The 26,495-nt window shown below is 48.6% G+C and overlaps 1 protein-coding gene across 3 annotated transcripts in view; it reads right to left on the bottom strand.

Annotated features, from left to right (window-relative positions):
• The window catches only part of TMEM51 (transmembrane protein 51), a 54,697-nt gene extending 36,523 nt beyond the window's left edge, over positions 1-18,174 (bottom strand). For 2 of the 3 annotated variants that reach the window (XM_081817527.1, XM_081817528.1), the window contains exon 1: positions 17,832-18,174. The gene's annotated coding sequence lies outside the window, so the exon portion shown is untranslated. Of the gene's footprint in view, positions 1-10,698; positions 10,789-17,831 lie in introns of all 3 variants that reach the window. The other variant, XM_081817529.1, reaches the window with a different exon arrangement.
• Between the last annotated feature and the right edge of the window lie 8,321 nt (positions 18,175-26,495).

Here is a 26,495-nt window from a genome sequence, read left to right as displayed (position 1 = left end):
TTCAGTCCTTCATCTATTTTGAGTTTATTTTTGTATATGATGTGAGAAAGTGGTCCAGTTTCATTCTTTTGCACGTAGTTGTCCAGTTTTCCCAACATCATTCGTTGGAGGGACCATCTTTTTTCCCCATTGTACATTCTTGCTGCCTTTGTCATAGATTGAACGTAAAAGTGTGGGTGTATTTCTGGGCTCTCTGTGCCATAGCATATCTTGATATTTGGGAGTGTGAAACCTCCAGTTTTGTTCTTCTTTTTCAAGATTGAAGCAACTGATCTTTATATGAAACAATGCCTGGAGTATGAATAGAGACATAGGAAAAGCAAGTCTGGTTTTCATGATGTCAGGAAAACAATCTGTGTAAGAATATGGCCAGGTGAAGGCCCAGATTCCTAAGAAGAAAGAGAAGACTCTGGGCCCATCTGACACACCCCTGGACGTGTATATGCACAGTTATTAACTGTATTAAGCACCATAATATTCACGTGCCAGAAGTTTGTGATACATTCTGTCATTCGGTCCCCATGACCCTCCACGAGGAAGGCAGGCATTATGCCCATTTTACAGATGAGTCAACAGTCTCACATCAGAAAGGGTTAGCTGCTTGCCCAAGATCACAAAGCTAATACTTATAGAACCAGAATTCAAACTCATGTCTGCCTGGCCCCAGAGTCTCCTTTCTGCTCCACATGTCAGGAGTCCCAAACTTGGCTGGATGTCTGAATCAGCTTCAGAGCAAGTGAAAAATCTAGATTCCCGGGTCCTGCTGTTGGAGGCCTGGGCTAGGGCCTGGGAATCTGTTTTTTGTAAGTTCCCTAACAGGTTCGAATCCAGCTGATTGATGCTCTGAGCAAAGGATCGCTGGGGATCGCTGGCCACATCTGTGCCAGACAGAAGGTCCTGCTGGGAGAGCTGGGGAACCCCCAGCCAGGCCCCCCAAAGCACCCATGGGCTCAGGGAGGCAGCTCCATGGCAGGGATTGACTGATCTGTTAGGGTAGCTTATGCTGTGTCAATTTGGTGAAGCCGGAATTGCTTTCCCCAGAATCCTCCTTCCTATTGGCTCTAGGTTAGAATTGGCCCAAAGAGGAGTCTGTGGGAAATCTGGAAGCTGGAAGTGAAGAAGTAGCCAGCCATTAGGCTCTTGAGGTAGATGCAGTGATGGACAGGCCCTGTGGGGCCCAGCAGGTTTGAGCCCGTCCTGCTGCCTGATCTGTGTCCAGCTCTTCTCTCTGACTGCTGGTCCTGCTGACCCACAGTGTCCCCAAGCCTGCCGCCGGACACCTGGCTGGGCACCCACCAGGCCATAGCTGCCCACGGGCTTCTCCACTAGCCTCCCTGTGGTCTCACCTTGGTGGCTGGACACCCTGGTCCCTCAGTTCCTGTTTCATCTTCACTTCTGCTCCCCCCCCCCCATAACTGGGAAAGATCTAATTCTTATCATAAATTCCATTGGTTGCAGTCCCCAGCTCCCCGGGTTCAGCCTGAATGAGGTCATCATCCGCCCTTTCCTGCAGATCTTGCAATCTTAGGCAGTGGTTTTCCAAGTGTGGTCCCAGACCGACAGCATCAGCACCACTGGGAGCCGGTCAGAAAGGCAAGTTCTTGGGCCCCAACCCTTCAGACCTACTGGATGAGAAATTCTGGGGCAGCTTCTAACACGTGCCGAAATTTAAGAACCACTCCTATAGGCATTTAAAAAGCCTTCCTCCATTTCTGTCTAGGATGATGAAAAGATTCTGGAACTATAACAGTGTAAAATATGTTGTATTATTAATGTAATTATGTCATATGGATTTCTGAGGCCTAACCTGTCTGTGAGCACTGGCAATTCCTGAGACATTGTGCTAAGGCTCCGCAAGCTTAGGACCACTTCATCCTCACCCCCACCCTACGGTGGTGGCATTAAATTCTATTTAATCGATGTGGAATCCAGGTAGTCTGACTCAGAACCTGAGTTATTTCTCTGTGCAGCGGACAGAAACCGGACATCAGCCAGAGCGCCCCTTGGCCGACACATTTTTTTTTCTCTTAAAGATTTTATTTATTTGTCAGAGAGAGACAGAGAGAGAGAGCGAGCACAAGCAGGGGGAGCGGCATGCAGAAGGAGAAGCTGGTTCCCCACTGAGCAAGGAGCCCGATGTGGGACTCGATCCCAGGACACTGGGATCATGACCTGAACTGAAGGCAGTTGCTTAACGAACTGAGCCACCCAGGTGCCCCCTTGGGCAACACTTAAAAGCAGCAGCTCAGTCACTCAGCTCTACCCTGCCCTACAGCAGAGGCCAGAGGGACGTCCGGGGTGCACACTGGCCTCCTCACAGGTCCACAACCCCAGGCCTGTTGCAATAAAGCCCCCACCTCCCACTACTGGAAATGGTTCGTTTGGATTTGGAGTGGGCTTGTCAGAATGGGAAGGTTTTTTAAAAGCAGTTATGACAATAACAGCATCTAAAAATGTACTGAGTATCTACCGTGCGTACTTTTTACCCATAGCTCATTTAATCCTCACTAAATCCTACAACTCTCTTCCCCATTAGGAGACATTCAGCAATTACCCAAGTCAGTCCAGTCCTTAGGGCCAGCACTTAAATTTTGAAATCTGTAACTTTAATACAAAGTCATACGTGGTTCTCTATAGGAACTTTAGAAATGGTAAATATTCAAAATCTTAAATTCTTTGTATCCTTTTTAAAATGAAAAAAGCGGACTGCTTTCATAATCTGCTTTTTCACATTAAGAGATTAGAATTGTCTTGTCTACGGCCATACCACCCTGAACGCGTCCGATCTCGTCTGATCTCGGGAGCTAAGCAGGGTCGGGCCTGGTTAGTACTTGGATGGGAGATTAGAATTGTCTTTCGAGGTCTCTCAAAGTCTCCATCACTGCCATGTTTAACGGCCATGTTGCATTCCCTTGTGTGGATGTACCACAGTCTATTGTCCGGGCTTTTATGTTGGACATTTGGGTTCTTTCCACAAGAAGACACTTCAACTGGGGGAAAATGTTTTAACGAGGGTGCTGAAATTTAGCAAAACCTCCTCCCTACAACAAGCAGCAATACGGGGCAGTCAGCTCAGCACGGATGATGTCTGTGGCGGAAAGACCCGCGTGCCAGGCAGCAACGAAGCTGACGCACATGTATTTCAGGTGCAAACTTTTGGGGGGAAAGGCTTTCATATTTATGTGCAGAAGATGAGGTAAAAATGTCCATGACATTTACCCAGCTCAGTCCTTAGGAAGAAGAGCCTGAGACCTTGGCAATGAAGCGCCAATGTTCTCCAGAACGCCTCGTATTCTCCCTCCCTCCAGTTCTGAGGTGACACACCAGGTAAATCTAGCTAAAAGCCAGGGCTATCATTTCTTACTATGATGTAGTGGTTAAGAAGACAGACTCTGGAACCAGACTACCGGGACTTAAAACCTCTCTACAACTAGTGGTTGGTGTTATTAGCTCACCAAGCCCTTGGAAACCAAGTGCTGAAGACAGAAGAAGCCTGGGTCCCTGAAGGACCTTGTGGAGCAAAGACTCCACACCTTCCCCACCCAGCAGGTGACACTGTGACCTAATTGTCTTGGGCCCTTGAGATGTGGGGCTGTTTGCACAGTAGCTAGCATACTCCTGCCTCAGTTTCCCCATGTCATTGAACTGTTATGAGGATCGATGAGTTATGAGTTAATATACGCAAAATGCGATGTGCATTTAAACTAACACGGGAACTACCTTGTAAGGTCAGACCCTCTCTCCATCCGTCCAGCCAGGATCGGTCTCCTCCTCCAGGGCCACCCCAAAACAAGGATATGGGGAGCCTGGTTGTTCCGTACCCTCCACCCCATCAAGAATATTGACCCCATGAAGGACATTTCCCCACACGTTCATGACTTTCAACACCAACCAGATATGGCTTTGGCTCTCAGGAATTTCCCTAAAATCTTTTTGAATGTTTTTCAGCCGGAAATCCTCTTGTCAGAAGCAGGTTTGTCTCCTCCTCTCTGTGAGAAGTTCCCAGTGAATGGGTAACTCCATCCCGGGCAAGAGCATGCCTGTGTTCTAAAGCTGCCAACACACTTCCCCACAGGCAATGACTCAGTAGAAATACCCAGGGCTGAAGAGCTCGGTGAACTTCATGGCTGTTGGCTCAGCCAGGCACGGTTCCCCTTAGCCCGGGACAAAACTGTTCAATGGCTCCATTGGCTTCCAACCACAGAACTAGGGACCAGTGATCCATAAATTCGGAACTTGCACCCCCAGCTGATTACACATGTAACTACTTTTTGTCAGTAAAAGGTTGCTTTTCTCATACCCGCCCGCCATGCCTTTTTGTGTAAGCCATGTTTCTTCCTGTGTGTGTGTGTGGGGGGGGGTGTGCATGTGGGCGGGGTGTGTGTGCACAGACCCCTGATGAAAGCTACTGACCCTCCACCGAAAAACGCAGAGATGGAAGTTTGCCATAAAATTTCAGGTGGTTTGTGGGTCCTCAAAGGCAATCCGAGGACCCCGATATGAGTGATTACGAGTTTAAAAAGTACCCAACAATTTCGGAACAATTGGACAACTATAACACTTGAACATCGAAAAGCAGCATTTAAAAGCACCTTATCCACACAGAACATTTCTGGAAGCCTAAACAAGAAACGGTGAGCCGTGGCTATCTCTGAGGAACGAGACTGGGGGTCTGAGATGAAAGGGAGATTTGTATTTTTTCATTGGATATCCCTTTATACAGTGTGTGATTTTTAAAAATGTTCACCACGGGTAACATTTTTTTTCTAATGAAACAAAAAGAGTTGAGAAAAAGTTATTTAAGTTAAGAACTAGACACAACCCACTGTGACCGTCTTTGCTGTGACATGGGGAAGGGGCAGATCACCAATGCGGAAAAGGTCAACTGACTTGCTGGCGGAGTAGGACCCACATGGGATGGGGAAAGGCAAAACGTCAAGGGGGCGGGGGTGGTGTGACTCTGTTTCTTCTGGGTGTTCAACATCGGTCATTAAAGTTCCAAGTTGAGGCAGGTGGTGATTCATATTTCATTAGGTCCATACACCGAGTGGTGCCGGCAGTTGGAACTGGGAAGAACCTTCTTATGGAAGTTCAGGGAGAGAGCCCTCAACCTAATCGACTTTCAGCCATTACTATCTAGTGAAGATAGTAAATGCTAGAACAAAGTCGGAATGTGGAGGGAAGACATTCGGTGGAGGCTCAACAGTCTGCCACCGCAAACCCTCTCCAAGTTCAAAGACAGTAACTCTGTGTTAATTGGTTTGAAATGTATGTCACTGCCTGTTCTGTGGGTCAAGGGGTAGCCGGAGCTTGTTATTTCCTCGGCTGTGCTGAGGACCACGTGAGGCCATGCGCATGAAGCTCCTGGCGCTGTGGGAGGCACACAGTAGGTGCTCAGCAAGAGTATACTCCTCCCACCCACCCTCCCCTCCCTGGATCCTCAGCATGACACATTCAAGTTTGGCCACTGCATATAAAGATCCACTCCTAGATGAACCATGAGAGACGATGGACTCTGAAAAACAAACTGAGGGTTCTAGAGGGGAGGGGGGTGGGAGGATGGGTTAGCCCGGTGATGGGTATTAAGGAGGGCACGTTCTGCACGGAGCACTGGGTGTTATACGCAAACAATGAATCATGGAACACTACATCAAAAACTAATGATGTGATGTATGGTGATTAACATAACAAAATTAAAAAAAAAATCCACTCCTAGGTGTTTCCTCAAGAGAAAGGAAAACCATGTGTGTTCATACTCCAACCTGCACATGACTGTTCATAGCGACCTTAGTCATGATCGCCCCGGAACTAGAAATTAGACACAATCCACATATTCTACAACAGGTGAAGGGATAAACGGATTTACCCATGCAATGGAGCAATACAATATGGAAGAATCTCAAAGCGGGACGCTGAGTAGAAGCAGCCAGACTCCAAAAGGCTTCATAATGTCTGATTCTATTTGTATGACGTCCTGGCAAAGGGAAAACTCTGAGGACGGCCAACACCAGTGGTTGCTGAGGACCAGGGGGAGGGAAGGGGTTGGCAACAAAGGGGCAGCACGAGGGAATTTTGGGGGGCTAATGAAACTTTTCTATCTCTTGATTCCGGTGGTGGCGGTTACACAACGGTATGCGTTTATCAAAACCACAGAACTACACATGAGAAAGGGTGAATTTTACTGTTTGTAAATTTAGAAGGATGTATGTGACATAATGACATAAATGACAGAGTGCTGGGAGGGTGGTGTCTTAGCTCAGGCTGCTGAAACAACCATCACAGACTGGGCAGCTTAATCAACAGACATTGACTCCGCCCAGTTCCAGAGGCTGGAAGTCCAACGTCAGGGTGCCGGTAGATCTGGTGTCCAGGGAGGGCCCGCCTCCTGGCTTGTAGATGGTGGCCTTCTGGCTGTGTTCTCCTGGGGCCTCTCCTGGGCCCCTCCAGGGTGATCTCTCTCTCCTCCTCTGCTCTTAAGGGAACGAATCCCATCAGGATAGACTCACTCTCAGGACCTCATCTAAACCTAATTACTGCCCAAGGCCCTGCCTTCTAATCCCATCACATTGGGAGTAGGGCTTCAACATATGAATTTGGGGGAGACAGAAACAGCCTATAACAGGTGGTTTTCACAGGTGCAGGCGAGTGTCCTACTGTATTTTCACCATGCTCCCCTTCTCAGCTTTTTAAGTCTGGGAAGGGAGAACCAGATGCTCAAAGTTAAAATCATAAAAGAACCACCTGGACTAGGGGCTGATCTAACGCAAGCCCTCAACAGCTCACAAGCACCTTAACTAGCAGTCATCCTTGGGGGGATCCACTACAACCCTAGGAGATTTTAAAAAACAACAACAACATTTTTCTCTTATTATAAAAACAATGCTTCTTAATTAAGCAAACATTAATGAATCTAGATTAGCAGAAAGGAAATGAAAATCACCGATTACCCCACCATCCCTAACTACTGATAATACCTATGATGGTGTTCAGGCTTTCTTGTGTGTTTTGTAAACAAACATACTTTTTCTTTTTTTTACAAAAATGAGATCTTACTGCAACGTGGCTTGGTGCCCTAACTTTTAAAATGTTGATCCATAACAATTTTGCACAGCACCAGTATTCCTCTAAACCATAACTTTTAGTGGCTGAGGAATATTCCAGTACGTGGAAGACTCATAATTTACATAACTAACCAATCCCCTACTCCAGATACATCGTTGGTTTCTAATTTTATTGCTGTTAAAAAAAAATAACAGTATTGAAACTAACTCCTTACACAATTGTGTTTCCTCTAGATAAATTCTTGGTATTGAAACTGCTGTGTTTTTTTTAAAGCTTTGACATGCATTTCGGACTGTCCTCGGCCCCACCATGAGCTTGTGAAGGATCAGCCTTCTTTTTTTAACTTAAAAGTTTGAAACGTTCAAAACATTAAAAATTTCATATGTGAAAGACGGTATTGTTTTAAGTGGCATTTTCTTTAATATGATGGGGGGTGAATGTTGGGGTTTTTTTCCACATGCTTATTGCCTAAGGGCATTTCTTCTTCTTCTCCTCCTTCTCTGCCCCCTCCTCCTCCTCCTCCTTCTTCTTTCTTGAGCTCTGACCTGCTGTGCTTTCTGATGGGATGCAAGACAACTATCCCACAGCGCATATGAAAATGTCTTGCCATAAAAGTTTAGAACTCATCCAGTCATGAGAGGAGAAGCATAGCAATTAAGACATTGGCTCCATCTCTTCAAAAATGTCAATGCCGTGGAAGACCAAAGAAGGTTTGGGGACTATCTTGGATTAAAGGAGACTAAAATCAATGGGTGGCCCAGGGGAGTAAGGAGGGCACTTGTTGTAATGAGCACTGGGTGTTGAATGGAAGTGCTCAACCACTATATTGTACACCTGAAACTACTATTACACTCTAGGTTAACTACCTGAAATTTAAATAAAAACTTAAGAAAAATAAAATCAATGGGTGATCCCAAAGTGGACCCTGATATTGTGGGGACTCTTGAATAGGGACAATAAATTAGATAATATTGGTATATCATTGTTACATTTCTTGGTTGTTTCTTTTTCTTTTCTCCCCACATGCTTGTTGACCAACAGCATCTCTTCTTAGTTCCAACTCCTTTTTGTTTTTGTTTTGTTTTTTGTTTATTCCATTTCTTGAGGGCATTTGACTTTTCCTTACTAACTGGAAAAGCTCGGTATGTATTCGGAAAACAGCCCCTTGTCTGCCATGTGTTGCAAATGTTGCCCTAGTTTATCATTTGCTGTATTGAAGTTTTTTAATTTTAGGAGCCTAATCTATCAATCATTTTCAGTTATTTCTTTTATAATGTTACCTTTTATATCACCCTATAAAAGCCCCCTCCAAAAAGGGGCTGTAGTAATTCTACAGTGGAGAAGTCTTGCAGACACCACTTTTAACCAAATGATCAAGATCAGCATCATTGGTGAGTCATGTTGCTATATATCGTGTAAATCCTGATGTGATGCAATGATAAGGATACTTCCCCTCTGTTGCATTCTTTCCCCGAACCCCAAATCCCAGTCTAATCATGAGATGACATTAACCCAAAGTAAGGGGCGTTCTAGAGAATACTGACTAGTACTCTTCGAAGCTTTCAAGGTCACAAAATTCAAGGAAACGTTAAGACACTGGGATAGACCGGGAGAGATGAAGAAGACAGGACAACTGAATGCCCTGTGGCGTCTTGGAATGGATCACAGAGCGGAAACAACAACAAAATAACCTGGTGACATCCAAATAAAGTCTGCCATTTTGTGAGTAATAACATGAATTTCTCAGCTTTGTTGCAAACGCCATGTTAGGTAAGATGCTAACATCAGGGGAAGCTGAGTGAAGGATATAGGAAAGCTATTATTTCTGCAACTTTTCTATAAATCTAAAATTATTCCAAGATAAATAGAGTTTGGGTGTGTTTGTTTTTTTAAGAGTTTTGTCTAGGACAGAGAATGGTCTAGGCAGAAAAGCAGAAGGAATAGAAAGAGGAAAAACCATCACGGTTCATGGCTATGGGTGGGGGTGTAGGAGGGAGGCGGAGGTGGGAAGTGGTTCTGGTTCCTTACAACTCATCCATTGGTTGGGGGGAGGGGGCGGGGCAGCAGCAAAGGGTCTGGAAAGGTAAACTGAGTCTGTACTCTAAAGAGTCCAGTATTTAGGAGAGTCCAGTCTTTAGAACTTTGAAAGCTAAGGGTTTTAGCTTAGCCTTGATCCTCAGCAGGCAGTTGAGGGAGTGGTAAAGATTTTAGTTCTGTGAGTATATGATTCTTGGTTACTTCACTTATTTGTGTCCTAATTTATTGATTCCTCGCTCTGCCCCAATAAGGTGTCAGCTTTACGAGAGCAAGGACCATGTCTCTCTTATGGACCATGTCCCCCCAAAACCCAGAATACCTGGCCTGTAGAAAGAAAACTCAATAAATACCAGTTGAATGAATGAGTCTCACTTCCAAAATGACTCTTAAGAAGAAATTGTATAAAAGGTTTTTCCCATCCCACCCTTCACATCTAGTATCAGCCCATGTCAAACCTCTTCTGCTGCCAACCTTCTGCCCCCCTTCAGATTTCAGCATAGATTCAGTTTTCTGAAAGCCTGCCCTTGACACTCCAGGTCTGAAAGAAATTTCCTCTTCCCGCTCCTGGGCTTCGTCATCCCTGTCAACTGAACTGCAATGGTGCCTTTACATCCAGCCAGCCCTCTAGTTCTCCACTGGCACACAGAACATCCCAGTACATTTCTTAAAAGCCACGGCTTGTGGTGAGCCAAAGATAATGCCTCCCACCACCATAGTAGAATCTGCACCTGTCACTGGTTGAACACAATGACCCAAGGACAACTCCGCTATGTAATTGCTACCGTCCAAACTGCAGCTAATGAAGACGTAATATTTAGGGTCCCAAAGTGTGTTTGTTTTTTAATCGTATCTTCCTCTACCAAATATCAACAAACCATGCCTATAATGCTAACCAGCATGGGCATACCTCGGAGATATTGTGGGTTCAGTTCCAGAGCACTGGAATAAAGTGAATATTGCAATAAAATGAGTCAAATGACTTTTTTGGTTTCCCAGTGCATTCCAAGTTATGTTCACACTAGGTCATAGTCTATTAAGTGTGCAACAGCATTACGGCTGAAAAAAACAATGTACATGCCTTAATTGCGAAATACGTAATTGCTAAAAAATGCTAACCATCGTCTGAGCTTTCGGCAAGTCGTGATCGGTGATCACAGATCACCACACAAAATATAATAATGATGAAGAAGTTTGAAATATTGTGAGAATTACCAAAATGTGACACAGAGATAGGAAGTGAGCCAATACTGTTGGAAAAACAGCACCAAGAGACTTGCTGGACACAGGGTTGACACAAACCTTCAATTTGTAATATACACAGTCTCTACAACGCGCAATGAAATGAGGTATCCCTGTAGACGCCCAGCCAGTAGGTGTGCGGAAAATGTAGAACAAGGGTAAGGTAAGTAAATTCTCTTTCTCTTTCCCAGACCAGATGTGGAGAGGAAAAAATGGCAAAGACATAAAATTCACCAAGAATTAGAGCCACCTGGTTCTATATCCTGAATCAAAGAAATAGCAGAACCTTCTGGAGACATCCAGAACTGTCCATCATATGAGGCCACAATCTTAAAAAAAAAAAAAAAAAAAGGAACTCACCTACCATGGTGAGTTCCCATCCTGGATCTGCCACGATTTGCTGGGTGACCTTGGGCCCATCACCTCTAGGATGCTTCCATTAGTGAAGCTCTGGCGACATTAAGAAAAGAAGAAATGCCGAAATGGACTTACCAATCCTGTGATGAGTTTTAGATGCTGACACTGAACAAATTAATGTTTTGTGCACCATGGCAATATAAACTGGGCCATGAGCATGACAGTTATGGGCCTTATGATAAACATGAATTCCTGGTGTACACGAACGTGTAGCCTGTGGGCGACTGAGGCTGCATGGTGAACGTGTGTTACAGGCCAACAGCTCCGTCTGATACTGACTTTGGCACATCACTTGGAGAGGTGTCAGAGGTCTACACTTAGAGACCCTTGAGGGTGTGGCTGGAGACCCCACCTGCCCCGTACAGACCCTCTGTTTTCTGGCCTCTGTTTCTTCTTCTAAGAATTGAGGTGGATAGATAAGCCACTGGTTTCCAACCTGCTGTTTAGTATTGTTTTTAAAGCCACAGAACTTTTTTTTTTTTTTTAAAGATTTTATTTATTTATTTGACAGAGAGAGACACAGTGAGAGAGGGAATACAAGCAGGGGGAGTGGGAGAGGGAGAAGCAGGCTTCCCGCAGAGCAGGGAGCCCGATGCGGGCCTCGATCCCAGGACCCTGGGATCATGACCTAAGTCGAAGGCAGACGCTTAACGACTGAGCCACCCAGGTGCCCCAAGCCACAGAACTTTCTTAAAGGAATCTTTCACACCCCTGACATCTGGAACATTTGTAAACAGAGCTTCCTTCCAGCTGGCCCTGCCTCCCACTACTCAGCTCTGTCCCCTCAAACCCCTGAATGCCTCTGGGACCCGTCCAAAGAATTCCAACTTTCCCAGAATCACAGTATAAAAAACAGCGGACCGTTTACACCATACACAAAAATTAACTCACAATGGATTGAAGACTTAAATGTAGGACTTGAATCCACAAAACTCCTAGGAGAAAACAGAAGCAGTAAACTCCCTGACACTGGTCTTAGCGATGTTTTTTTGGATCTGACTCCAAAGGCAAGGAAAACAAAAGCAAAAATAAACAATTGGGACTACGTCAAACTAAAAAGCTTCTGCACAGCAAAATAAGCCATCAACAAAATGAAAAGAAAACCTACAGAATGGGAGAAGACATTTGCAAATCATATATCTGATAAGGGGTTAATATGCAAAATATATAAAGAACTCACACAGCTCAATAACAAAAGAAACCCACAAAGAATCTGATTAAAAAATAAGCAGATGATCTGAATAGACATTTTTCCAAAGAAGACATCCAGATGGCCACGGACACATGAAAAGATGCTCAACATCACTCATCATCATGAAATGCAAATCAGAACCACAATGAGATAGTACCTCACACTTGTCAGGATGGCTATCATCAAAAAGATAAGAAATAACATGCATTGGCAAGGATGTAGAAGAAAGGGAACCCTTGTGCATGGTTGGTGGGATTGTAAATTGGTGCAGCCACTGTGGAAAAAAGTGTGGAAGTTCCTCAAAAAACTGAAAATAGAACTACCCTATGATCCAGCAATTTCACTACTGGGTATTGATACAAAGAAAACAAAAACACTAATTTGAAAACATACATGCACCCTTATGTTCATTGCAGTGTTATTCACAACAGCCAAGACATGGAAACAACCTAAGTATACCTCAATGGATGAGTGAATAGAGAAGATGCGATATAAATATTTATATATATAAATAAATACTACCTAGCCATAAGAAAGAATGAAATCTTACCATTTGCAGCAGCATGCATAGACCTAGAGGATATTATGCAAAGTGAAATAAATCAGACAGAGAAAGACAAATACCACCTGATTTCACAAATATGTGGAATCTAAAAAACAAAACAAACTAAACAAAAACCGTAGACTCATGAATACAGAGACCAGATTGGTGGCTGCTAGAGGGGAGAGGGCTTGGTGGGGGCAAAATGGGTGAAGGGGATGAAGAAGTACAAACTTCCAGTTATAAAACAAAGAAGTCATGGGGATGTAATGTACAGCATGAGGGATATAGTCAATAACATTGTAATAACTTTGTCAGGTGATAGATGGTAACTAGACTTACTGTGTTGATCATTTTGCAGTGGATACAAATGTCAAAATCACTATGTTGTCTACCTGAAACTCATATAATATTGTATGTTAACTGTACCTCAATTTAAAAAGAAACCCAATGGACCGGAGCAAGGGCTGCCCAAGGTTCTTACCATGCAGATGGAAATATAGTTATCTGGTGACTCAGTGAATACCCATATACAGATAATTGAGATGAAAGTTTTACTAAAGAATGCTTCTCACGACAGGAGATGCATTTTGTTTTCTAGTCTGCTTTCTTCTATTTCACTTTTTAAAAGCCAGTGGAAAACTACTTAACTGATTTTAAAACCCACGAAGTTGCTGCCCACAGTCTATAGGCATTGGCCTAAGGGACCCTCCCTCCGAGATCACTTCTAGCACGGACAATTTACATGGCATTAATGAAGCTGTGATCTTAGAGTCTGAGAGGTGACATCAGGTGACCCTGTCCCAAAGGTGAAGTTACCAACCTGGATCACCTGAGTAAGCAACAAATTCTGGCTTGCCATCGAAACAGTCATCTTGCTGTGCAAGATGCAGGGCTCGGAGACAAGCAAGCGGAATACAGTCCTGATTTTCCTAGGGACCCACACTTGCCACCCCAGTGCCTAATCCTGGGGAGATTCAGGGCAAGGGGTGGTAACAGGGTGGTGGGAGCACTTGGCTGGGTTAAAAACCAACACAGAAAAAAAAAAAAAATCAGAGGAAACGAAGACTTCTCTTTCCCTCCTATAATCTTTGGATCACACCCATCCCACCGAGATGGCTAACCTCCTCCATTTCTAAGATGCTCACTGAGAATCGGATCTTTGCTTCAGATTTTTGTAAACACAGCCCTTTCCCAAACACCATGGCGGTGCGAGACATGGCCCCCTGAGGTCCCACACAGTGAATAATTTGCATAGTGTGCTAGGATTTTTGGTGGCTGGAGTATTCTGACATACCACAAAAAGCTGGCTTCCTGAGAACCTTCCAGCCATCAGAGGGTAGAAGTGTGTGAGATTGACAGGTTAGAACTGGCATGCTGTCACACGGGGAAAATACATGTTATGACAATGAACCAGGATATTAGATAGCAGAGCAAGCAAGCAAACAAAAAAACCCATCCAGGTTTTCTACAGTGAGCATGTACTTCCTTGGTGATCTGGGGGAGAAAACAACTTTAAATGCCGATCCATTCAGAGGTACATTATAAAGAGCAGCAAATAAGGTCGGTTAATCACTAGCTTACTCCCTGGCGTTAATAGCAGTTTGAACAGATAGGACCTGAAAATGTCAAGATACATACTCCTTGATGTGCACCCCTCGTCTTCCGGGTCCCTCAGCATGTACTCCTCCTGGATAGGTCACTGTGGACGTCTCCAAAGCACCTGCCCGTGTGGAGCGTAGAGAGAAAGAGGCTTCGGGGGAGGGGGGGTGGGCTCCTCTGGTTTTATTGTGTTGGTTTATTTTCAAGAACCATCCCTGAAATCAGGAAATGGGGTCTAGTCCTAGCCCTGAACTCAGGCGAGTGCCTTCCCTTCCCTGGGCCTCAGTTTCCCCATTTGTAAAATAAGCAGATTAGACGTTCTGACGGCTAAGGTCCCCTCTGGCTCCAAAATTCTAAGAGCTAAAGGGACCAGCATTCAGGTTTAAGGGCTGCTAGGTCTGATAAATCTAGGGCAAGAGAGAATAAGAGACTGTTGGCAGCTTAGCGCAAGTAAACAACACTGGATAGAAGGCAGGGCCAACCAGCCTCAGGAGATAAGGGTTGGGGCCAAGGGGAGGGAGGAGTCAAGAGTCTGAGGCCACAGCTAGTCGGGGAGAGCTCAGCAGAGAGTCTCAAAGGGCTGCTTCTGGCCAGCGTGTTGGGGCAGTCTAGCATGAAGCAGGGAAAACCTGTTTCTTTGGGGGGCCAGAGCTCCCAGGAGGGCCAGCCAGTGCACCAAGGGCTCAATCCAAGGTGAGGAGAACAAAAATGTTGCCAGGCCAAGCTGGGCCACCTGTCCAGGCTGGGGAGGAACAAGACTCTATGAAGCGGCCAGAAGACAGAGATCCTGAGAAACCACCGAACCTGTACTAACCTGGGGTCTAAAACAAGTCTCTGACCTGAACGTGGCCAGTCTCCTGGGAGAATGAACAGTGGTCAGGGGGTGGGTGGCAGTCCCAGTTCTGCTGCTGACTTGCTATGTGCGCTTCTCCTCTCTGAGTTTTATTTGTCAAATGAGAGTGGTCCCCTCCACCCAAGACATTCTGGGGTCCTCCTGGTGAAAGACAGAGTGTGGTCCCCTTCCAAGCAAAGGGAGACTTCCATCACAGAGGACACTCTTAGAGCTATCAATTGCAAGAATGACCCGTCCAAGCTTTAGAACAAAGTGAAAGCAAAAGCCAAGAGCCAGAAGCAGACCCCTCACCACATCCCCAACAGAAGACATCTTGAGCTTCTGGAACTTTCTCAGCACTTAGGGAGAAAACTCTGCTCAGTCCCTTGAATTCCACCTCAGTTTGGAATGGGGAGAAGAGAAGCCCAGAGCCAAAGCCCCTCTTCTAGCCTGAGGGTCCTGAGAGGTTTACTGCCAGCCGCATGGAGGGAGAGAACATTTACCAGAACCGTGACCCAGGAAAACAGGAGCCCTAAAAGAGGCAGGTTGCCCAGGAGATGGGCTCCTGGCTCTGCCTGCAGCTTTGCCATTCCTCACATAGAAACTCCTAGGTTTTGTGCCTTCTGGAGTCTGGGAGCAGGAAGGCCACAGCTGGAGGGGCTTGGGCCCTGCCAAGGTCCCCGGCACTCGCCCGCGCTCTCTGGTGGAAGACAGGCTGGCAGTTTGGGCCTCACACCAAATCCACAAACTTCACCCTTGAGCAGTGGTCACGTGTGAAGACCACATGTTAATCTCTGCCTCCTGTGCGGGGCTCCACTCCAGCCCCCCGTTTCATCCCCACCGCCCCCAGCCCACAGACCAGCCTCCTCTCTCCCAGCAGTCCTCCCCAAACTCTCATCCGACTTCCACACAGAATTATCTTCCTCACATAGATCAAACAGGATCAGATGACTCCCCTGCTTAAAGATCTTGAATGCGATTTGTTTCTGTCTTTGTCTTTCTTGTTCAGTGATCCATCCTGAGCACCTAGAACAGTGCCTGGCCCATGGAAGGCACTCAGTCAACATCTGTTTAATGGTTCCCAGACATCCACATGATAAAATCCCACGTGCAATGACTGGCCCCCATTCCAGACCCTCCAATTCCTTTTACTTTCCCCACCTTCCCACAAACCCATCGGCCATTGCCTGAGCACACTCCCACCCCGTGTACCTTTGTACCTCAGTGCTTTTGCTGGTGCTGTTCCATCTGCCCAGACACCCTTCCTCCCCCCTCCGCAAGGGACTCCAATACACTGTTGCACAGTCCAACATCCTTTTCTTAGCAGGGCGTCCCGGCACACCTCAGCCTGAGTTATTTTCTCTCTCCTGTTCTCCCTTAAGCCCTGTAAAGGAACTTCCTGCTAGGCATGAAGGTCCCACCTAGGAGGTTATCACTCCCATCGTACAGATGAGGAAACCCGAGGGCCAGTGAGGCGGGTCACACAGCCAGGCAGTGCTGGGGCCTGACTGTAACATCACCTCTGAGCGACTCTTGTCCTTTACTACTCACTAGGCTGGGAGCTCTTGAGGTCCCTAGGCTCTGCATCTCTGGGGCAGGCCTGGCCCTGCTTCATGCCCAGGAGGCCCTAATCATCCAACCACTGGACAGAACACTGTGAGGAACAGATGCGCCACCAGCCTCCTCCCCTTCCTCTCTTCTGCCTTTTGTCCCAGTCTGGGCAGTACCTCTGGCAAGCTGCGGAGGGAAGCATTTGGAGGGAAAGGGGCTCCTTCCCAATTCCGTTCGTTCCTATCAACTTCGGTCAAGATCCCTGTGTGACGAGTCTCCCAAGTGTGAAAGCCGCTCACAGGTCCCAGAGCCGACCCTCCACTAGAGAAGCCATACTCCAAGAGCACCACGTCCAACGAAAGCCAAAAGCCAGCTCTAGAGGGTAACCCCTCTCCGGCAGCTCTCCTGGGCTGGCTCCGACTCCGCCCCCGCCGCTCCGGCCCCGCCCACCTAGGCCCCGCCCGCGCCGCTCCAGCGGCGCCGGGAACCCCGGCGCCTGGACCACCCGCACTGCTAGGAGGGATCTGGCCCCGGCCACACAAGCTCATCCGAGAGTGCACAGGTGCCCCATGGCTGCTACCGGCCAGGGAGGGCCCAGGCAGGGCTGGGGAACGGTAAGGACATCCAGGTTTCCTGTTTCCCCCACCCCTTGGTTAGGAAAGCTTACTTGCTCTAAGTGACCATCCCTTTCAATTAGACTTGGCAGTCCCTGGCCACACGCCTCCCATCGGGAAGCAGACAAGAGATCTGATTTGGATTTTAAGTACTTGCTATGTGCTAGGCACAAGTGCCCCACCTCATCCCAGGAGGTTATCATACCCATTTCACAGTGAAGAAACTGAGTTTCACCCCACTTCGCTCACGCCCGATTTCTCACCTTTTTTTGCCTTTGGTACGTTAAAACACACACACGAATCTAAATTCCCCAAAAGCCTCGGTTTCCAGAAAAGAGTTAGGGATGGGGGAAGGGGGATCAATTGGGCAGCGCCAGGGTGGTTTCCGGGGACTTACTGGGAAGTTCTGCTCTAAGCATGGGTGGAAGGTGCCTCTTGGTCAAGGCCGAGAGTTCGAAACCCACCTGGCGGATGGCGCCTGTCCTCGCCAACAGGGGGCCCCGGAGGCTGGTTGCCTTACCCGGGCGAGGTCAGCGCGATGCCGTGGAGGCGGGGTGTCCCGCACTGGCGGGGCGCGGCTCCAGTGAGTGCGGGTTCGGAGTCCTCCCGGCCGCAGACCCGGGACAGGAAACTCCCGGACGGACGGACAAACAGACCCCGCCAGCCCTCGGCTCCCTCCCCGGCCCCGCCAACAGTCACTCCGCGGGGCGCCGCGGGGCGGAAGGCGCGGCGGCGCAGACTCACCCGGGCGGCTGCGGGTCCAGCACGGTCACGGTCGGGCGGCCGGGGACCGGGGGCTCCACGACCCGGTCCCCGCCGGGCTGCCTCCTTCGGAGCGCTATGATCCCGGGGCCGGAGGTTCGGCGGGGTGGGGGGGTCTCGGTCGAGGGAGGCGGTGGCGTAGAGGGCGCACAGCCCGCTCCGGGACCGGGATGGGGACGCAGGAAGCTCGGCCTCGGAGCGCCGGCGTGCAGGAGGGAGGGACGGCGAGAGACAGGGGGCGGCGCCGGCCCGGAGCGGCCTCCAGCCCCGAGAGGCGCCGCCCACCAGCCGACCCTCCCTCCCGGCCCTCCGCGCCACCCTCAGGACCGGGGCGCGGACCCGAGCTGCGGAGGGAAAGCACCCACTCTCTCGCGTCGGATTGCGGGGGGGGGTTGCCAGCGGGTGGGGGGACGCTGGGCCAAGTCCTCCCCCGACCCCGCCCCTCCGAGTTGGCTAAACAGGGATGTGGGAAGGGAACAGAGCCCAGACATCCCTACCCCCGGGCCGCGGAGGTGGATGTGGGGGTGGAACGGGGGACGGTGACTCGGGACCGGAGTCCAGGTTATTTAAATGTTCAGTAGAGCTGGGAGACCCCCCCACCCCACCCCACCGCATACCCCAATCCCCACTCAGGCGCGAATAGGCAGGTACAGCACTGCGGACCCACCTGCCGCGCCTTTACCTGGCCCCGCGCTCACCTGGCCGCCCGGTGCGCCGGCCTCCCCCCCCCCCCCCACTTCCTGGGGAGGCCACCGCCTCCCTCTTCACCCTTGGGCGTGTTCGGGGCGCTGGGACCCGTCTGCACCGCCCAGGGTTGGTGGTTTGCGAGGTGACTGATGGGTGGAGGTAGGAAAGGAGGAAGCAGGTTTTTAAAAAGCGAGTCTGTTCCTGCCCTCGGCCCGGCCCCCCACCCTCTCTCCGGTCCCCTGCGCGCCCCCTGCGGGTTCCCGGTCGCACGGTCCGGGTGGAGCCCATTTCGGGGGGGCCCGCGCCTGCATGCATACGGGATGCGGGCGCCCTATCCCGAGAATCTCGCCTACTGGGGGCTTTCATTCCCAGCTTTCCGGAGAACTTTCCCAATGAAATACCGGCTGTCGTCGTCCTGACCACCAGGTTGCAGGCGTTGGCCCACCTCTGCTTAGAGCCCCAGAACTGCTGCCTGAGGCCTGGCTCTGGGGAGGGTAAACCGGAACTGGTGAGGGTGCCTCTCTACCGCGGCGGCTCTGCCTCTGCCCCCCCGCCCCCATCTGGAGGTTTGCCCTGGAACCATGCCTCTCCCGCGCCCAAACTGATCTCAGCCAGACCACAAAAAAACCTGGATTCTAAACCTAGAGGGAGAAGTTAGGCCGCCGTCTCTCCCAATCTTAGATTGTTTTGAATTCCGAGAGGCCAGTTCGGGGGTCCCCTTCTCCCGCAACTGTCCAGTTCTCTGAACCCTGAGAAAGGCCAATAGGCAGCTGGCCGGGTGTCAGAGGATCCAGCTGAGGACAGAAGGCGCCTCCTACTGGGAATCTGCTGTGTCCCAGACAGAAATTAGACACCCTGGTGGAATTGTAATCAAGTCCACCCTGGTGAAATTGTAATCAAACTCCAAGTTCATGGGTATCCATCATCCAAGGGTATGTATACCTGTGTTGTCCCACGTGGGTATTTTCTCCCATTGTTGCTTTTTAACTTGACCAGTAACAGTTCCACAGGTCCCTGGTGTCCACAAATAGGCAAATTTGGGGCTGACTTGTGATTTGGGGATGAGGAAAGCATTTAGGGAAACAGTGATGAGTCTCTATGAATATAACAATAACAGCTTATTCCTCACATCCTTACTATGGACCCATCACCAGGTTGCTACTCACTTCCCAGCCCATTTAATCCTTGTAACAACCCCAGGGATGCTTTTTGGTTACACCCACTTTATAGAAGAGAAAGCTGAGGCTTCAGAAGGTGAGGTCATCATTGCCCAAGGTCACACAGCTGGGAAGTATCAGCAATTAGACCTCAGTTGTTTGGCTCCAGAGCCTGTGTTCTCCCAGCTTTGGAAGAATTCCTTGTCACTCTGCATACACTCTCTCCCCTGAGGCAAGGTTCCCTGCTTCTCCTGTCTTTCAGGAAGAGAAGTTACTTTTGTCTCATTCTGCACAGGGACATAATTCTTTACAAGTCTGCCTCCTGCTCTCCTTGAGGATAGGGACCCCTGTGTCCTGCCCACTTCTCCTGGCCCCCTGCAGGTGCTTAATAAATATTTGTTGGCTAATTGAAAGCCCCAAATAGTAACATTTTTTTATTGAATGGGGTGAACTGTTTGTGTAGGCAAGTACCTGTGATCACAAGCTCACATTGGAGAGCTGTGTGTATTCCATCACAAAGTTTAGACAATGAATTTGGGAACCTTCCAGTCTCCAAATGGTTGATGAGAAACAGTCATGTAGCTCTCAGATAAGACCCAGAATCTGGCTTTCATTTCACTCTGCAAGACCAACTTTGGAGAGGCTCAGACTGGGGATAATCATTTCAGACAGTGGCTCTAGCTCCCATCTGGAGGCAAAGAACCTCAGTACTTTTCCATGCCAGGATCCAACTCCAGATCCATCCTGCTGTGCCACACACCTAACTGGGCAGGTCTCGTCTATCTCAGCAAATCATCTTCAGAGTGTTCCTTTTAGGCAGGTTCACCCTGGCTAATCTGGGAAGAGGCTGGAGAAATTTCCATCTAAAGTGGAGCCACAGGCAAAACTAGAAAGTGGCAGAGGAAGTGTGTTTCTCCTTGTCATCCTACCCTTCACGGCCCTCTCCCTCTGCATGGTAAGTTTCTCTGATTCTTCCCTGGTTTTCAAGGTCCTATTGAGGAGCCTGACTTCATTGAACTGCCAACTTCTCTGTCAGCTCACAAGGCCCTGAGATGTGACTGTGTCCTTGGGGAAAGAGCCAAAGAAGTAAATCTTGAATGGTGGAATTTCTGTTACCCATTACCATAACAGGCGGTGGGGAAGATGACGGTTCCCATGTAGGCAGATGTTTATGTCACCTACCTTTTCAGCTAAGCATCCACCATATGTCTCTTCTCTAAGAGGCTCCGTGATACAGTCTGCACCATGGATTTAGAAAGAAGGCAGGATTTCATCAGATCTGTCTCTCGTTTCTGAGTCCTCTGCCGCTTACGAGCTGTGTGACCCTGGATAGATGTCTCATCCTCTCTGAGCCTCAGTTTCCAAATCCTCTGTAAAACAGTTTCCGAATCCTCTGTAAAAACTCCTGCTCTGCGGACTGACATGAGAGTCAGGTGCGACAGGATGTGGCTGAGTGCCTCGTCAATGGCCCAGTGACATCTGAACACGAGTCGCTTGGCGCATTAGCTTGACCATTTCTGGAAGTCTGGATTCTAAGAGGAGAGAATGCTGCTCTGAGCCTTCTCCTAGCAAACATTTGTATCTGCTCCAGCTGAGTGGGCAAGTATCTAGTTTAAAGTATTAGACTGTCTCTGCTTGGTGACTAGACCTCAATCTGTAAGGAAGTGAAGCTGAAAACCTACTTAGAGGAACAGATCATCATGTGGAACTCACATAGGTGCTCAAGACCGTGTGTTCAAGGATTTTCACTGCTGATTATTTAGAATGGGGAAAATGGTTACCAACCTGAATATGTCCCCAGTAGAAGATAGTTAAGTCATGGTGTAGGCTTGTGCCGGAATGCTATGTGGTCACGAAAAAGAAGGAGATAGAGCTGACAGGGAAGAATAGCCAAGATGTATCATGAATTGAGAGAGGCAAAAGACTGGGCACTATGATGCCACACAAGTTTTTTTTTTAAGCTATAGACCCACATATATTTGCTTATGCCTAGAAAGTATATGTGAGGGGGCATTGGATGGCTCAGTCACTTGAAAGTCCGACTCCTGATTTCGGCTTAGGTCATGATCTTAGAGTTGTAGGATTGAGTCCCGTGTCGGGCTCCACGCTCAGCAGGGAGTCTGCTTGGAGTTCTCTCTCTCCAGCCCCCCGCCCCTCCCCCTGCTCGTGCTCACTCACTTTCTCTCTCTCTCTCTCTAAAAAAAATAAAAAATAAAAAAAAGAACATGTTATGAAGGAATGAAACCAAACTGTGGTTGCCCTCAGAAATCGAAAAGCAGTGTGTGTATGTGCTAAGAAAAAAAAAAAAAAGGCATCCAGGAGGCTTGTGTATTGTCCCTTAGGAGCACACCCTCCCTTTACCCTGTGTCTTCCCCCATCAGCCACTCTTTTGCTCCATTCTGAGCAGGTGACCCCTTGTTCCCACTCACTCTGGAGGAGGGCTCATTTCTAAACCCTTGAGAAGCTGAGCAATGTCTCCACTGTGTGACTCTTGCCAAAGTCAGCAGTAATCACATACGTACGTGTACTTGTAACATGTCCCTCATCTGGAGTGGATCCCATTAGTCACTGGGAAGGGATGTGCTCACAGGCTGGTTTCATCCGGGACGTACTGGCCCAACCTCTTGGAAGGTTGCATCAGGTCTGGGTGGCAGAGAAATTGTGCTCATACAGTGCAAAGTGAAATTGGGTAGGTGGACTATTGGTTTAAATGAAATCATTTGGATTCAATTTCCCAAAAAATGCTTCAGAAACGATGTCTCTACCTCAGTTACCATTGTAACTGGGCCTGTGTAGACGAGTCAGACAGTCCAGAATGGAGCTAGTGAGGACCTCCTTACTTTAGGGTACCAGTTCTTGAGGCCCCTGAGCACAGAGAGCCAGCAAGTCTCTCTCCTTATCACCCCGATTGTTTGGTGCCCCATCCCCTAGAACCTTCCTCTGTGTCCCATCTGCAGTTCATCCAGCTGCTTCCTAACTGGTGTCCTGCTTCCAGGCTGTCCCCCTTGAATGCGTTCTCCATGTCGCATGGTCAGCGGTGTGACACACAGACCTGAGCCATGGTTCCCCGGGGCCCTCAGCGTTGAGTCTGGACTTCTTGCCCAGGAAACAGGACTTCATGAGCGGGGGGCCCCTCTGACGTACTCAGCCTTGTTACTCATGGCTCTCTCAGGCTCCAGGCCCTGTCACGCTTCTGTGGTCCCTTTTCCATCAGGGATGAGACCTTTCCCAGAAGCTCCCTGTAAACTTCCTTGATAGCTCCCTTGCCAGAACTGGGTCACATGCTCATTCCGAAACCCATGACCGGCAAGGGCCCTTAAGACTGGTGTAGACTTTCAGGAGTCACTGGGGTTGGTGCAGACGCCCGAATCAGATGGAGCCTCTGCCAATAGGAAGAAGAGGCCAGTGCAAACAGTAGGCACCTAGAGCAGCCCCCCCCCCCACCCCCGGCCCGGGTGCAGGGAGGTCGCCAGTTACCACCAAGGCAGGAAGCTGGCTGCAGAGAGAGCACGAGAGGGAAGCTCCCCGGTTTGCTGTCCGCCTTCCTTCCTTTTTAGTGCTGAGCAGCATTCCTGTTTTTCCAATGAGTTTCCTTTTTTACTTAAACTAGTCTAATGACTAGTCTTATGTTTCTTGCAACGCAACGATCCAAAGAGAATCCCCCTGATGCTCTTGCAAGGAGCTGACAGCAGTGCCAGAGGCCGGGCACAGATGCCCTGACCCTCTCTCGGTGAAGCGACTGCATTGAAACCCCCAGCAGCAAGCACTGGGGCCTTGTGTGACCTGGATTCCAGGAAACCCATTCACTTCTAGGATAAGTGAGTGACGGCCATAGCAGCCAGCCCCCCTACAGCGCTGACTCCGTGCTGGGCCGTGCTGGGCACCATTCTACACAGTTTACAATTTCTGTCTCATTAATCACCCTCATAACCACAGGAAGGAGGTATTATATTCCCCCCTTTTACAGACTAGGAAACTGAGACCCAGAGACCTTAAGTGACTTGATCAAGCTCACTCAGCTGGTAGGTGGTGGCGTGTGGCTGGGAACCCAGGCTTCCTGCAGTCCGGGCACCCACACCCTTCTCTACCCTGGCTCTCCCGCTAGTGCGGCTTGCGATGCTCTTAGGGACTTCTGATCCAGGTTTGGAGGGTGGGAGATGAGCCTGGGGACCGAGATTCAGCTGTCCCTGGCTGGGAAGGGCCCACAGAAGAACACGACGGTGTCTTCCATTCATTCCTCACATACTGCTGGAGTGAGCTAATACTTCATGATAGCTATGAAAGGGTTTTTTTTTTTTTCCTTTCCTTTTTGCTCTTTCAGCCAGTGGCTCTTCTTATTTCGGGGTGAACCAGATTCACCAGAAAAGCAGAGATAATGTTTTGATTTTTAAGAATCAAGACTTTGGGGTTGTAAGAACCTGAGCTCTGAGTTTCAAAAGTGGGAGCCCTGGGCGTAATGTTTATGTCATTAACGAAAGGTCTGGGGACTAAGTAAGATCCAACAACCACTTGCCCAGACGCAGATAAGATCAGGTGTCTCGGGGCTGGGGGTCCACGCAGAGGGCCAGAGGAGAGGGGAAACAGCTATGATGATGTGGGTCTCCAGAGAGGTGAGTGGTGGCCAAAGCAATGGTCCTGTGGCAGCTCTGAGAGTGGGTGTGGGCTGGGGGGAGCCTCGGAGGATGTGTGTCCCTCACCCAGGATGGTACCAGAGGGGATGGTCACATGGAGTGGCGACAGCCCTGCAGCAGTTTCCCTGGCCCTGCCAATGTCCCCCGTGTGCCTAAGAGGTGGGCAGAAGAAGCTGAGAGAAGAAAGAGGGAGAAGCTGGGTGAAGAGAGGGCGTCCAGGAGGCCAAGAAGGCACGTCTGCCATCCGGAAGACAGAAATGAGGCCATGTCAGCAGGTGCCAGAGAAGAGCAGATTGCTGCTGGCCCCTGCCCAGGTCTTGGCACGTTGTGAGCTCCCTTCACCAAAAAAAGAAATATAGATACAACTTAGAACAAGCAGTAGGGAGACTCTGATTAATTGTGATTTTCTCCCACCCAGCAAAACGGGGACTTGAAATCGAAATTAAGCCTAGTTCTGAAAACTGAGGTTATGTTTCTTGTACACTCCACAATGCAGACTGAGCGTCCTGCCTGCCTCCCGGCTGTTCCTAAAAAGGCTTTGCATGTTCAGCTCTGCTCTCTGGTCCATTTCTGCATGAAGGAGGTTAATAAGGTTCTTCAAGAGAAATGGAAGAAGAGAGCATGGAACAGAGGAACGGTACCCCTGCATGTTCTGCATCCTCTTTCAGGCAGCCCTCCAGGCTTCATAGTGACCCTCTATCAGCCCCCGACCAACAGTGTGCTGCCTTCACGAGAACTGTCATGCAAATAATTGTGTGTTCAATATTACACTGTGCTGTCTAGGTAGTTGCTGTCTTTGTCCATGACATTTAGGGCACTTTGCACCAGAGTTTTGCAACCTTGGCACTACAGACATCTGGGTGGGATAAGTCTTTGTCGTGGGGGCTGCCCTGAGCACCGTAGGATGGTTAGCAGCTTCCCTGAACCTCTACCTACTAGACGCCAGTAGCAACACCCCTCTCAAGTTCTGACAACCAAAAATGACTCCAGACATTGTCAACCGTCTCTGGGGGAAAAGGGAGAATCACCACCCACCCCCATTAAGAACCACTGCTTAAAATACCGCATACAGGATCCCCAGCATGTGCTTTTTGCTCTGAAGTTGATGTCAGTGAAGATAGATGGCAAAATCTAACCAGAGAATTAGTGGCCTGGAAGTCAGAAGTCCCGGGGTCAAGTCTCACTTCCCACCTGTGTGCCCTTAAGCAAATTATATAGCCTCTCTGAGCTTCAGGTTTCCCTGATGAGTATTGGGGATAATCAATGCGGAAAGGAATTTGAGTCTGTTTTGTTCACTCCTGTATCCCCAGTTATCTAGAATAGTACATAGTACATAGTAAGTGCTCAATAAAAATGTGTTGACTGACTGACTGAATCTCTGCCCTGCCTCCCACCCAGGGCTTCTGCAGGGTTCAAATGAAAAAGTCTGTGCAAACTTCCATCATTGAGGGATCATGGAAAATATTGCACCTTGTCCAAACTCAGAACACAGATGCCACTGGCTGGCATTTTCTGAGCTAATTTTATAAAAAATAAGGATTCATAATAGCCAAATACCGGAAACAACCTACATGTCCTTCGATAGATGAGTGGTTAAACTGTGGTAGATCCACACCGTGGTGGAATACTACGTAGCAATAAAAAGGAACAGATCCTCGAGGCATGCAGCAATCTGGATGGCTCTCAAGGGACGCATGCTGAGTTTAAAAGCCAATCTCGAAAGGTCCCATACTGTATGATTCCATTCATAGAATATTCTTGAAACCACCAAGTTTTGGAGATGAAGAACATTGCCAGGGGGTGTGGTTGTGCCGGCATGGGTGTGGCTTCCACCGCGCAGCATGATGGATCTTGTGGGAACGGAGCAGTTCTGGATACTGAGGGGGAGGGGTCGGTTACATGAACCTGTACACATGATAGAACTGCACAGCCCTACACACAGATAGACTCACACACAAATGAATAGAGGTGGACCCGGAAATCCAAATAAATTCTGTGGGTTGTACCAATGTCAATTTCAACATCAATTTCCTGGCTGCACTATTGCTCCAAAGGCTGGGTAAAGAACACACAAGACCTCCCTGGGATTTTTTTTTTTTTTGCAATTTCCTATGAATCTGTTATTATTTCAAGATAAAGATTTGAACCTGGGGAAACTAAATACCCAGGGA

Source organism: Leptonychotes weddellii, chromosome 4 (assembly GCF_054177405.1).
Source record: "Leptonychotes weddellii isolate Sample4059 chromosome 4, ASM5417740v2, whole genome shotgun sequence".
Classification (NCBI taxonomy): domain Eukaryota; kingdom Metazoa; phylum Chordata; class Mammalia; order Carnivora; family Phocidae; genus Leptonychotes; species Leptonychotes weddellii.
This window is presented reverse-complemented; position numbering and strand designations above follow the sequence as displayed.